The 13,711-nt window shown below is 39.9% G+C and overlaps 1 protein-coding gene across 3 annotated transcripts in view; it reads left to right on the top strand.

Annotated features, from left to right (window-relative positions):
- LRFN2 (leucine rich repeat and fibronectin type III domain containing 2) overlaps positions 1-13,711 on the top strand; it is a 170,572-nt gene that overhangs the window by 43,675 nt on the left and 113,186 nt on the right. Inside the window, exon 1 of one of the 3 annotated variants that reach the window (XM_049833728.1) lies at positions 7,444-7,532. The exons of the other annotated variants lie outside the window; for them this stretch is intronic. The gene's annotated coding sequence lies outside the window, so the exon portion shown is untranslated. Of the gene's footprint in view, positions 1-7,443; positions 7,533-13,711 lie in introns of those variants that run through there. 3 annotated transcript variants of the gene reach the window in all.

Raw genomic sequence — 13,711 nt, 5'->3', positions numbered from 1 at the left:
TATAGTAGCTCCACAGGCAGCTGTGAGTCCCTATGGGCTATACTGTCCTTTCCCATTTACCTGATGGGCAAGCGTTTATTCCAGTCCTTTTGCAGTCGGATTCTTGGAGACAAGCAAAAAGAAAACAAAGAATAAAGAGAGTCTTATGCCTAAACCTTTGCAACCCTCTTCCCCCTATTTATCGTTGCATTTGTCAGGTATGTAGACTGAGGCGTATGCCAGCCAAGAATACTGCTCTACTGCTTGTTCTTCAAAAAATGACACAGTTGCTGTTGCCAAGTCCAGTGTAAAAGTTAATCTAAGCAGTTTGAAGCTCCTTGAATTGTCTGCTTTAGCTTTGGTTCTGGAAACAGATACGGGATTAATGTGCAGATAGCAGGTTTGCTAAAATATGCTGTTGGTAGAGACTCAGTTTGAAGAATCTCCAAAGGCTTGTGGATTTAATTTGGAGAAGCATCTGTTGACTTGGGTTTTCAAGGCCTGTGGTCAACAGCAACCTCAATCAGAGCACTGTCAGGCATATTAGGAATGCACGTCCATGACACGTTGTCTCAGGCAGAAATCTAGAACCTGGGTAGAAGGTTCTTGAGCTTACATTTTCATAGTAGTCTATTGTGATGTCCTAACATAGGATGAATCATGAGACCAAAAGGAATATGTTGATCCTAAATAAAGGGAGCATCCTTTGTCAAGAGCCAAAATATGATCTTTTCCTACAGTCTGTAAGTGCTACAAATCCTCTGTAGAATTTTCCATCAAGGACCATGACGCTAACCTGAGAAGGTGGTGGGTGGATTGTGGAAAAGAGGCATACTGGGGACTGAAACTGCAACTGCTTATAGGGTAAGCTGCATGAAAAATAATGGCAAACAGCAGCACCCACTTGTTCATGTAGTAAACAAAACTAGCCTGGAGTCCCATTGTAGTTACACCATGAATATTGTCAGTGCTGCCTTCCCAAGAGCTGGCAACTGAAGGGACTCCTAGTAGAACTGCTTCTGCCATGAGAGTTGTGATGAGTTGCCTTGGAAAGTGAATAGAACAAGGACTTCCCTGCTGAAGATTCTTGCTGCAAGGTGATTCAAAGCCACAGGCTTTTTCCTTGAATGAAAAGGGTCTTATTACTCCCTGAGCTTTAGGGATATCCTTTAGGTGAAATCTTGGATTCTTACTTTCATTACCTGGGGACAAAGTATGCATAGAATATGGAAAAGATGACTGAATCCTTCTTGTGGTCTCCTCCTATAGATTTAGCTAAAGACGCCTCAATGAGGATTCATGCCAAAATGAATATGTATTGTGTTAAAGGGCAAAGAATATAATTGCTAATTTTATGACTTTGAAGATAGGCATCAAGAACAGAACATTTGATTATTAGACAAACAAAAGCTGAATTTTCTAAGCTTAAATTGACATTTTTTTTATGAAAAATAGATTTATATTGCAATGGCTGTTAAGAAATAAACAATTATCTGTGAGATATCCCTAATATTATTAAAATGCAGGCAAACATGAATTCTTTAAATTGTCATTATCTGAAGCCTCCAAAAGTTCATGAGGGTTTCCCACTGTATGTTTTTTGCAGTGAGCTGGAGAAGGAAAACATTTCTAAGCCAATGAAATAACTTTGCATATCATAATCAAAGGGGGGGGAAATTGTAATTTCGTGTGTGTGTGTATATATATATATGCATGCTTGGGTTAGAAGTCAATAAACACTTGCCTGCTTTTCTGCACAGAATCAGGCTTTAATTCTCCACTGTTTTACTTCTCATCATTTATCAATCTGCAAAGCAGAATTTAAAATGCTATGATGTTGATTTGGCAACAGCCCTTTTGCATTAATTTGCACTGGTGGTGTTAAGCAAAGGAGGATCAGAACCTGAAACTTCAGAGTGTCAGTTCAGAAAGTTGTCAGACAGGAGTACGTGTCCTTCTGCTCCCATGTGGGAGTGGACTTGAATTACAAATCCCAAGTTGTATTTACACTGTGGATTGCTATCTTACTTCCTGGGATGCACAAACCCAGTTCAAGGTCAAGGATCATTTCACTCTCAGAAGTGTGAATGAAAGTGATTTCACCAATAGTAAAATAGCTAGTCAGGGGCCACCAGAGAGAGAGATATGATTCAGACCCGTGCTTCCTCAAGAATATTCAATCATGCTTTGTGGGACAGACAAAAGACAATAATAAACCTTTGGGGGTTGTGCCATGACCTTGTCCAAGAGTTTCAGAACATATTATTATCCTGGTATATAACATATATTGCAACTCCTGGGGGAAGGGCTTTCAAACAGAATATCAAATTCTATGAACTATGAGACTGATCCTAAAGACTTTTCACAATATACTGGCTTCCAGTAGGAGCCTCAATGTAAATAAGACACTAATCTCATTTGAAAGCTAAATACCCCATGAAACTAGATCAGTGCTTTTCCTTGTAAAATTCAAGATAGGGACAATATTCAGTTTCCACAGAGACTTTCCTTTTGGTTTTCAAACCACGGTAACTTGGAGGGGGGGTTTGTTATGAGAAATACCCAGCTCTGAGGGTGGATAAAGGTGTACAAGTTCTTTTTTCTGCTTGGGGTGAAGAAAAGTGTTTGCTTCTTTACCTTTTTTCCAAAATCAATTTGACCACAAGGTTTGCCAAGGTATATGCTTACCTGCAGTTCTATGCAGAAAGCCTTAAAGACTTTACTACCTTGTAATTGGTCTTACACATGTAAGCCTAGATCTTCCTTGGGGTTCTGAGCTGTGGTGAGTGGAAATCTTCCCTGTTACATAAACATTAATTTAGCTGAAAAATCATTGGATTTACTAGGAAACCTGTTCAAGATGCTGTCCTTCTCTGGACAGCCTCTTGACCTGAGCATACCCCCACTACTTCTCATGTTGTGTTACATCAGGAAAGGATGAGCTTGAGAACAGTGTCTTTAGTTGTTGCTTCCAAAACTGTGATTATCAGCTTATTATTGCCACCTTATTGTTGTTTCATCCTTTTAACACACACTGCTTTGTACATACTTATTGTATTCCTTATAAATGCTTACTCCACCTGAAAGCCAGATCTAAAAGCAGGTGGGCTGAACCCCACCACAATCTGCATCTTTTTATTTTTAGTGTTACCTGGCCAACCTGTTTGCTGATATGCTTCCATTGAAAGGCTGAACTCTTTCTGGACTGTATTCCACTGTCACAAATATATATTGAACTATTTACTTTTCTCCCAGCCCCAGAAGACAATAGACTAGGCTAGAATCTCATTTGCCATTAAAAAAAATATTTTTTAACCTTTTATAGTTGTGAATGGAAGCTTAGGCATTTGATCTCATTCCCCACAGCTCAAAAAACAGAAAGCAAATCATAAAGCATCTTGGCATGATATCAGCTTTGAATTTTCTGTCTGTCTGTTAGCTCAATTCAAAACTTTTTTTTTTTCTCTCTCTCTCTTTTTTTTTTTTTTTTGGGGGGGGGTGGGGGGTGGTGGGGTAGTGGTGGAGTTGATATTCAGACTCCTGAATTACAAAGATCTTGTTTCAGACTTCCTGAAATAAAATTCCATACTAGCTTGTAGTGTTTTTTGGTTGAGTAAAAATTCAGGGGTCCCTTCATTAAAATTGTAGGCCCAGCATTGTATCACCATTTTGAGCAGAGATTAACTTGATTTCTCCGAAACTAAATGTGGTGACAGTTCTGTGTCTGAATGAGGACATCAGGATCTGAGTGGAGCAGGGAATATGAACCCACAGTGTAATTCTTTTCTGGTCCCTAAGGATCAATGTTGCTTTATCCTGCAACCACTCAAATCCTTTTTGAAGCCAGGAAACACTGATATGTCAGTGGTGATCAGGAGCAGAACAAGCAAAAGGATCCAAGCTGGCATATCCTAAAATCAGGTGAAAATGGAGCACTATTTTGGCTTCTCCAGTGTTTCCAGAATCTCCTATTTCTCATTCTTGCCTGATCTCTCTTTGACCAAAAAGCTCCACCACAGGTGGCTCACCCAGTGTTTGGAGGGGGGAATGGAGAAGGCATATTCATTCCCATCATCACTAACCAGGGCCTCATCCCTGGCTGCAAGCCCCAGGTGCCAACTTCATATAAACAATAGCAACAGCCACAAGACACACAGTTTCTCAGGCAGAGTGGAGTCTTAACACTATATGGTTGTCAGTGTTTACAAATGAGGTGTTAATAAGTTGTCAGTTACTTACAGAAATGAAGGGGAATGGACTGGATGAGGAGGGACGAGTGAACTTGAGTTAATGCAGATTGTTGTGAAACTATGCAATGAAAAATCCCATAGTTAATAACTAGCTTGTTCTCATCCATATCCCTTTTTATGTGCACCTTCTTTTATTACATCAATGAACAAGTAGTCAGTGCATATGGCTGGAGGCAAGGAATTAAAAGGTATAAATAACACACATTTTAATTGAAATCCAACTGTGAATGCCTGGCCTCTGTGATTAAACCTTTTATCATGGATTGTCCCACTACAGGTGCATTCATACTACTGAGAAGACTACTTAGCTTAAAAAAAAAAAAGCACATCTTTCCTTCAAATGTCCAAATTGAATCATCTGAGAATTTCTTTGACAGTAACAGGAAAACTACTGTGGACTTAACAAACACTTCCTTGCCTGTATGCAAAATCCTCCTCTAGTCTCTTCTGCTCAAATGTTGGTGGCAAGCACTTTGAATACACTATCACTGCAAAGAGAGAGTGAGCATGAGAGCTGGCATTAAATATACTGAGGGTCAGCTGCCTTAGGGTTTTCGATCCCTATTATGGCTCATTAATGTGGTTCCTAAGATTTTAAAAAAATAAAATAAAATTAAAAAATCTTTGGATTGGGCTATTGCTGATTTAAGCAGGCAGGACACAGGCTGATCTAAGGTTGCCTAAGTACACAGGCTTGGTGCTAGATTTCTCCAGGCTCTCTGCCTCCAGCAAACTGCAGTGCACAGGCTTGATGAGCAGGCTGCTGAGCAAGCAGTGTGACTCCTGGGAGGATGTATCTGTGAGAGTAGATCAACATTTTCCTGACAATAGGGGCACTGCTGGTGTCATCCTTCACACAATGTATTGCAGACTGTGACCTTGATTACTGTGATAGAAACAGGAATGATACTGGTAATATTTATTATAGATCACTTGATGCGTAGACTACCTGCAGTGACAATGAATGAATGTTTTCTGGGGTTTTGGGGAAGACTGGCTGTTGGTAAGCCTCAAATTTAGGAGTTTGGTTTGTTTATAACTTCATTTGGAAAAGGTTTTCCAAGCATTGTCCAAGGTATACAACTCTGATGTGATAACCAGACTGAGAAAACACTGTTCTTGACAACAGTGCCCAAGTATTTTTCTGGTTTAGGTGGCTTACGTCTGCAATGTGATGGACTTCTCTTAAAAAGTGAGTGCTGATATGAACTAGTTGTTTGGCATTCCCTAAAGAAAATTATGTGGAGGAAAATGTCTATGTCCAAGCTACACGAAAAAGCTGATTGCTGCAGAGAATGCAGCAAAATAACCCTAAACCAAGATCACAGTCCTGCATTAGCAGTGAATAACCCTGATAATGTATTTTAAATTACTTGGTGAAAGATATTTGGCTTCTCTCAAGGAGATTTATCAGCTAAGACAAGCCTCTGTGGGATGTTTTTGAACCTAAGCTACATAACAGAGGTCAGTAAATACAACCCACCAAAAGGAGAGAAGGGTTCTGGGAGCCATTAGAAATATAAATTGTTTGGTTTTACTGCAGCATTCGGCTGCAAGGTTCTTCCTTGATTTAAGCAGATGCTTTGTTTTCCCCTTGCTGTCCACAGTGTTTGCACTTGTCCTACCAAATGCTCAAAGGCAGTTAAGCCAGGTAAATCAACCAATTGGTTTGTGTTGCTCTTAACCAACCTGGTCATATTTCTTGTGCTGCAGTAAATGTGACAAATGAATATGGCACTGTGTAGAATTTGGGATTGGAAATCTAGCTGAGAAATCTTACTTGAGGGCAACAAATGCTGGTAAAAAAAAAGAACCTTGAAACTGGTAGCACTAGTTCTTCATCTACAGGAGCTAACAGGAACCACAAAAGCTGTTTTATCCTTCATGCAGCACCTGTGGTTTTGAACCTAAACTGTTTGAGCCTAAACTGTTAGGGCTTTCTTAAGTCTTAAAATTTTGTTACCGTATTGAATTTGCTACAAAGGAGTATGTCTTCTACAAAGAATGTCCTTGGCGTTTGAAAGTAGAGAATTCAATACACTAAATTATAGAAAGAAATAGATTAGGTTTTTACACCAGGTCCTTCTTGCAGAAAGGATTCCCTAAAGCCCTTTTCAAATTAGCAGGTTACATCCCAGGGGAGGACAGGATGCAGCTTACACCAGGATTTTCTCTATCTCTATCAGCTTCCCTGAGACTGCTTTTGCTTTGAAGCAGGGTAGGAGAAAGCAGAATCCTGCAGGGACTGTGCAGGCAAAAGCAACTGCTCTGATGTACTCTACAGTGGTTCATACATAGCTGGGGATGTATAAAAGCTGTTTTATTGGCAAGGGGGATGTTGGCCAAGGCATCATGGTTATGCAGTAGTGCCCTGGGACCATTAGGTTCCACAAGAGCAGACACTGTGCATTTTGAAATAATGTTGTCTCTAAAGCATAATGCTGCCAGTGGTACTGTACCTCCACACAGTGGTTGTCATTCAGCACTAAGACTTTGCCAGCTATTCTGAAGTTCCACTGCAAATCAGTGTCTCCTCTGTAATTCATGACATCGGTTCCTAATGGTTCAATGTCATCCTGATACAAATGAGAGAAAGGCTTTGTCTTATAAAAAGTTTGGTAAAGATGAGAACATATACATTGTGGGGAATGATCCTGTGTTGCTGAGCCCTGGACTGCACAGAAGACTACATATGTCTGTTCTGCTTTGAGCCCCTTTCAATAACTCTTAAATAATTCAGCTTGTCTGGAACTTTCTATCTCTGTGCCCATCAGTACATACAGGGTTAAAGAGAAAGCAAGCAAAAGCTATGGTACATATTATACTGAAAAGGAAATGTTTCCATCTCGTTAGACTTGTGGGCAGCTTACCAAATTTATTGAAGAAGGTAAAAAGAACAAACAAACAAACCAAACCAAAACCCCCAAAAACCCAAAGCAAACAACCCCCCTCCCTCCCCCAAAATCAACCCTGGAAGGTTTTATCACACATGACATCCTACAGGCCAGAAGCTATAGAACACCTCCAGTCTAAGTCAAAGTGAAGATTTACTATAAGGTTTGTGACCTGTTTACATCAGGGTAAGAATAAATCAGGACAATGTACAAAGATGGGTTATGACCTAAAGCAGTCATTGTACACCACAGTCATCTTGAGTTTTGCTAACCTACAGGATCTCAGTCTGTTCAGGCCCATCTGCTGTACAAGTCCAAGCTGTATTGTGACATGTACTCCTGCCCTTGATGGAAACATAGTATTCATGCATCGTCAAAACATCCTGGACACCCTTCATTTTCAAATGAGGTAACAAGCTGTGATGTATTAGATATATATAAAAAAGATTCACATGAGTCTCCTGGCACATGGGGAATTATATCTCAGTAAAGGAGTGTTAACAGAAACAAGGTCTCTGCTTTGAAGACGATCCAACTTGTCTCTCCTTGAGTAGAGGTGACCAGCATCTTGTGGCACTGTACAACTCCATTGTCATGATACTACCTGCAAAATTAATTTTACATGTGTGTATAAACTGGTGCCAAACTATCTCAATTTTAGAGTGACAGTCATGTTAAGAAACAAAAGGACAATTAGAATGGGATTTCAAGCATATTTCAACAGCAGGCATTAATTATTTCATTTACTGCTTTTAAAGCTGCACCCAAAACCTGGGTGAATGTATTGTCAGTAAAAAATTGGTGCAACCTTACTTGAACTTACTGTCTAGGGGTGAGGCCAATGGGGAAAATGGAGGAGAAAGAATGAGTGGACTATCCATATAAATTACTTGGGGTTTTTTCAGCAATTTTTTTTTTTTTTTTCCCTCTCCCAGTTTCTGTTGAAAACATGGCTACTCTACATATGTGGATTAGGTCTTGTTGACACCAGGAGATTTTGCTTTTTAACTGTGCTGATATCATTAAACTGGCAAACTACTGTAGCATGAATGCAGTTATTACCAATGTAAAAGTGCTTATGTCAGTATATCTTATTCCAGTTCAGCAGGAGAAATAAGTTACACCCCCATAAATCACCTTATCTTATTCTGACTGTATCTGTACTAGGGCTTCCATTGCAGCACTTCACTGGCAGTCAGGCTCACAAGCTACCTTTCTACACTGACAGTGAATCAGGATGTGCCAGTAGGCACATCATTACACTTACCTGTGTTTCAGTTTTACCTGAGCAAGCAAAAGGTAATTATGAGATATTGTCAGGAAAAAAGTTGGAGTCTTCTTTTCTTGGAAAGTATAAAATCCTTTTGACCTCAAAAAGTAAGCATGCAAAATTTCAGCTAAAAAGCTTTGTCTGAAACAAACATTTAAATTCAGAATTCTTGCTCCGTGTCTCTTTGGAGGTGCTTAAGTTGTTCATGTTGCCAACCCGCTCTGTGCTAACACCCTCTGTGAGACTCACCTTCCAACTACCAGTCCTTCACCTTGCAGACATGTTATAGCTCGTCACTGATGTCCTTGTCAAAGGGCAAAAGAGCCAGGTGGCAAATGCAGCTCATAAGGGAGGATGTTTACTGCCTGAAAAGCCATAGGGTACTTACATGTGAAAAGTGGGAAAGATATTTGCCACTCATAACTTTTTTCAAAACCATTAGGTTCTTGTTCTCAATAAAAATTTTTGCAAGAAAAGGAAACTTTGGAGAAAGAAAAAAATAATCTCCCAAACACACTCTTTCCTTGAATGAAGACCCTATTTCCCTTTCTTCTTCAAAAGAAACCAATTATAGGAGAAAAGGCACTGATGAACCTGACTTCCTTCTTTTGTCAAGAAGTGTGGAATTAAAAAATTAAAATCACCACTTAGGAGTTAAGTAGTGTGTCATTAGCAGTGACTGAGACCATTCCCCTCTTACAGCTGATTATCTATACACTTTCTTTACAGTGCTTTTCACCAGGATAGCTAAGATGAACATGTAAAGACCAAGCTTCAGGAAGTCATTACAAGAGGCTACTGAAGCATTTGTTTTAAAAACAGAGATTTCTACTTCCCTTGATTCTTAGGTTTTACATAGTTCAATGACAAAAACAATTGTGCTGCAAGGTGCTGTAAAAAGAGAAGAGAGAAGGCTGTATTTCTCTGGCCACAAGTAGAAATATGTTTACAGTAGTATTTTAAATGTTAAAAGGTAATGTTCAAAGCATCCAAAACATGTTGTGCACTAAATTTATTGCAACTGGAGTTCCTTGAGTCAGATTACTGCCAAGCAATTCCTCTGAAATGTAGAGATGCATGTAAGCTAGGGATCCAGACTGAAGCACTCACTGACTCCCAGAGAATTTAAATCCGGACTCAGGCATTTTATTGATGTGTTTATGTGATGTGATTTTTTTTTTTTTTTTTTTTTAAAGTCTCTGTCCCTTCAGTTGCATGTCTGGATTCTGATGCAGCATTAGGAGAAAGCAAAGCATCTGCAACTTTCATAGTCTAGGTAGAAGCAGGAAAGATTTAAAAGCATTAAGAAGACTTCTGGTTTTGTAGAATTCTTATTTGATTTTGTATTCCCAAGATTTTGGGACAGAAATCTGAGGTTTGCATGCTTGCATGAACAGAGCACCCATGCCTTTTGAAGTGGAGACATTCCTAGTCACAATCTCATCAAATTACAGGTGGCCCAAAGGCTGATTATCCAAACCTTGGTTTTTTATTTGCATGATGGAGTGTCACCATGGTATTACCAGGCTCAATAATTTGGAAAGCCAGGATTTGATTGCCTTCATTTTCATACAGCTCTGCCTTGGCAATCAAGTCTTCATGAATGGTTTGACTGCAGTCAGTCTTCTGGGAGGCTGTGCCCTCAGCTAGTCCATTATCAGTCCAGTAGCAGGGCTGGCCTCCAAGTCTGAGCAGTAGGGGAGGATCCCACGTGTTGTCTTTGGCTACCTAGCCTGTGATGTGGATCTTATTTTGCTACTTTCTAGCCCTGATTCCCTCTCCTGAGTGCTTCACCTTTGCCCAATTTTCACATCATAGTCATATTTATGCCTGTGCTGTGCCAGTACATGGTGTTCCCCCGTCCTCCTCAACTTTACTACTGGTCCTTATCTCCAAATCTCTGCACAGCTTTGTGCTTCTGTGACCATGCACTGGCCTTGCTCCAGCCCTTCAAATTTCTTTCCCTCGCTTTTACAGGGATTCCCATGTTCCTTGCTTTTTTGACCCTATTTCCATCTTAATCTTCAAACTGGAATTTCCTTGGTTTCTCCTGCTTCCTGACCCAGGCTAAACCCTAGCCACTAACCATCCTTTATGCCAAATATAGTGGTTTGCTATGTCTTTTGCCTTCGCCATGTTCCTGGTTTGTACTCGGTTCAAATGTAATAGGTGGGTCTGCCCTATTTTTACCCTAAGTGGTCCCAACTGAAGTTTACAATTTTCCACATTCTCATGAAGAAAAAGTCTACTGTACCAAAGTAAAAGTGTTCACTTCCATTACCCTTGATGAGAAAAGCATTTGGGTCACAAGGAGCTAGCTTGCCATTCTCTCACCACTGATTCCCACAGTCAGACTAAAGGATTTGCTGTTTCCTCTTTGGTTCAGCTACTGGCCATTCTCTTGCCCATCCCTGTACTTCGCTTTTATGTCCTTATATGATATGTGGAATGAACCTGCAGGCAGGAAGTTTATGATAAAGGATCTCGCAGTGCATTTCAAATTGTTACTGTCCCCAGGATACATTTTCCAGATAGCTGGTTTAGCATACAGAGGCTCATAACTCAGTATCTTCCATCAATGTCTTATGCACATTAGGATTGTCAAGGGGATTTCATCAGGACCATTTGCAGAAGGAGTGAGTTAAAAGAGAAACATCTGACTTGGTTTGCAAAGAATCTGTCAGGCAATGCCTATTAATAATAATGGTGACGATGATTGTTATTGTTTGTTTCACTGGGACGTATGTCATTCAGATGTAGATTTTGGTCTGTTGTGACAGTTTTATTCGTGATCTGATTTTCCCAAGGGTGTGAATGGATTGCTGTTTGTACAATGCAGCTGTGTTTTGGGTAGACTGGTACATAAGCTCTGGACATGATTCTTCTCTGAGAGGCTCTGGTTTTATTTCCATGTGACAACAGAAATGCGGCTTTTACAATTGGTATGAATGATGGATTTTCTGCAAATTCCTCAGAAAATTGACGAACACAGAATTTTTAAGCAATTATAACTAGTACCAATTATGAAGCTACTGTAATTATAGAGTTACACAAAAAAAAGAGAAATAAAAAATCAGGCACAAATAAAGATTTGTATCCAGATTAGTACTTTAGAATTGGGTCTTAAACTTCAAAACAGATCACTGAGTTAAATAATACAGGACAACTGGCTGTATATATGGCATTAAACTCTCACAAGGAATTCTTTGTAATACTACCATTAGGATAAAAACAGGAAAGAGAAATGAAGAAAATAAGGTGAGGCACGTATATTTTTAAAAGCATATAATATGTTAGATCAGGTCAAAAAGTACTCCCATCAAAGCTAGTACCATGCCTCTAGCAGTGGCTCAGACCTCCAGCTGGGAAAAAAGAATGAAATCCACCCTGAATGTATTTAGGCAGTGGTGGTTCTCCATTATTAGAGAACAGGGACTGAAAGGTCGTGTTCCTCCCTGTGTTCATTGAGGGGGGTTGATGGGATTGGCCATAAGAGTTGATACTATCCCTGGAAAAACTACAGCTCTAAACTTTCACAACTCTGTAATGATAGAAGAATCCACCTAGGGGATGCTGGTACTTATATCAGCTCCTTGAAGGGGAAATAGTTTAAAATCATTATCTAATGCTAATATATCCCTTAAGTGAAGATGAGAGAGAAACATCTGGATGTGCAAGAAGGCAAACCAGCCAAGGATGTTGTCAGAGATAATGGCCTCTGAAAAAGAAAAAGTAGACACCAGTTCTTCCTGCCCTTTGGTTTATGAGGGTCTAGGAATGAGAGACCAATGTATAGAGAACCATCCTCACAGTGCTTGCAAGGCATCTATAGCTGGGGGGGGGAGTTGAGGGGAAAAGAAGAAATCAACAAAATGCATTAAAAAAAAAATCCCCAACAAACCCCTTTACCCCCCCCCCCCCCCAAAAAAAAAAACCAAACAAAACCAAAACACCAAAACCCCACCCCAAACACCATATTATATGCCAATTCCTGGGGCTTGCCAAGTGTTGACCAAATTTAAATTGGCCTGTGGACCAAGAATCTTGGACCTGATCAGGAGTCTGGATATCTTTGTTTTGGGAGCTCTCACCTTCTTTTGAGAGACCAGGTTTTAATTTCTCATTATGTATGTTTAGATATTAGTCACGAATATGCCCTAAGCTACCAGTCACTATTAAAATCCCCTGGCCTTCTGTTATAATACTCACTCCAACCTCTGCATATGCTGGAATGCATGCATCAGTTGGGAGCAAATATGGCAACTGTATGCCCACAGATAGTTGTTTATTTTGTTTTGTTTCTTTGTATCTCTGAAGATACGTTGGAAGAGGTGAAGAAAAAGGGAAGGAGGAGAAAGAATCAAAGATTTGAAACAAGTCAAAGAAGCAGGAAAGTAAACATGGGATATGGCTTATGACTGCAACCCTGATGTTATGCCAGTGCAAGAAGAGGAATGCCATCAGGAGGTAGAATGCTATGTGGTTGCAGAGCCCTAATTCTTATCAGAATAATGGGGTTTCACATTAAGGTAGCTATCAGTGTGCCATCAAAACATGGAAGTGTTGCCTTTTCATTTCTATTTAATTTTCTTTCTAGTTCCATTCTTTTTCAAGGGTCCTTCACATCCCAGCACTATACAGCATTAGAGCAGGGCTCTGCCTTTTCTTTCACGTGCTTGTGTCTTCACACATACATAGACACTGTGATTTATTAAGGATCCCTGTGCTGAAATACATAAATTCAGACCTGTAGAGTGAAAAAGTCAACATAGACTCTTCCTCTAAGTACAGAATGTCTTATTCTTATAGGAACTCAATTTATAAAGCAGATCAGACTAGATTGCCATAATCCTATAAATCTGTGTGTTGACCTTGTGGATCAGGGCCTTCTCTAAGCTACAGATAGGATAGTAAGGATTTACCAGCATGGGCTTGGAATGATTGCATTACTCACAGGTAAATAAACTGAGATGTGGGAGTCTCTAAGATCAGAAAAGAATGGCAAAAGGGACTCGGCAAGAGATGTCATTCTAAGCAGCCATTCTAAGCCTAAAAATCCATAGTTGCTTTCATGTTCAGGAGTAGGGAAAGGATCCTGTAAGGCCAGCCAATGCAGCAATGGCACCTCTCCATGTGTACCACATATAAAGTTACACCACTGATAAAGTTTGGATTGGATCACCCACTAGATATTTTCTCCTGAGTTACAAGTTGTGATTTTTTAAAATTCTTTATTGTTGCTAGTTTTGCTGCTGTACCTGCATGCAAGACACACTTTCATCCATCCAGTTCCCTTACCTGGGCAGCATCTGCAGTGT

Source organism: Accipiter gentilis, chromosome 30 (genome assembly GCF_929443795.1).
Source record: "Accipiter gentilis chromosome 30, bAccGen1.1, whole genome shotgun sequence".
NCBI classification, from domain to species: domain Eukaryota; kingdom Metazoa; phylum Chordata; class Aves; order Accipitriformes; family Accipitridae; genus Astur; species Astur gentilis.
The sequence above is the reverse complement of the archived record's forward strand: the minus strand, read 5'-3'. Positions and strand labels throughout refer to the sequence as shown.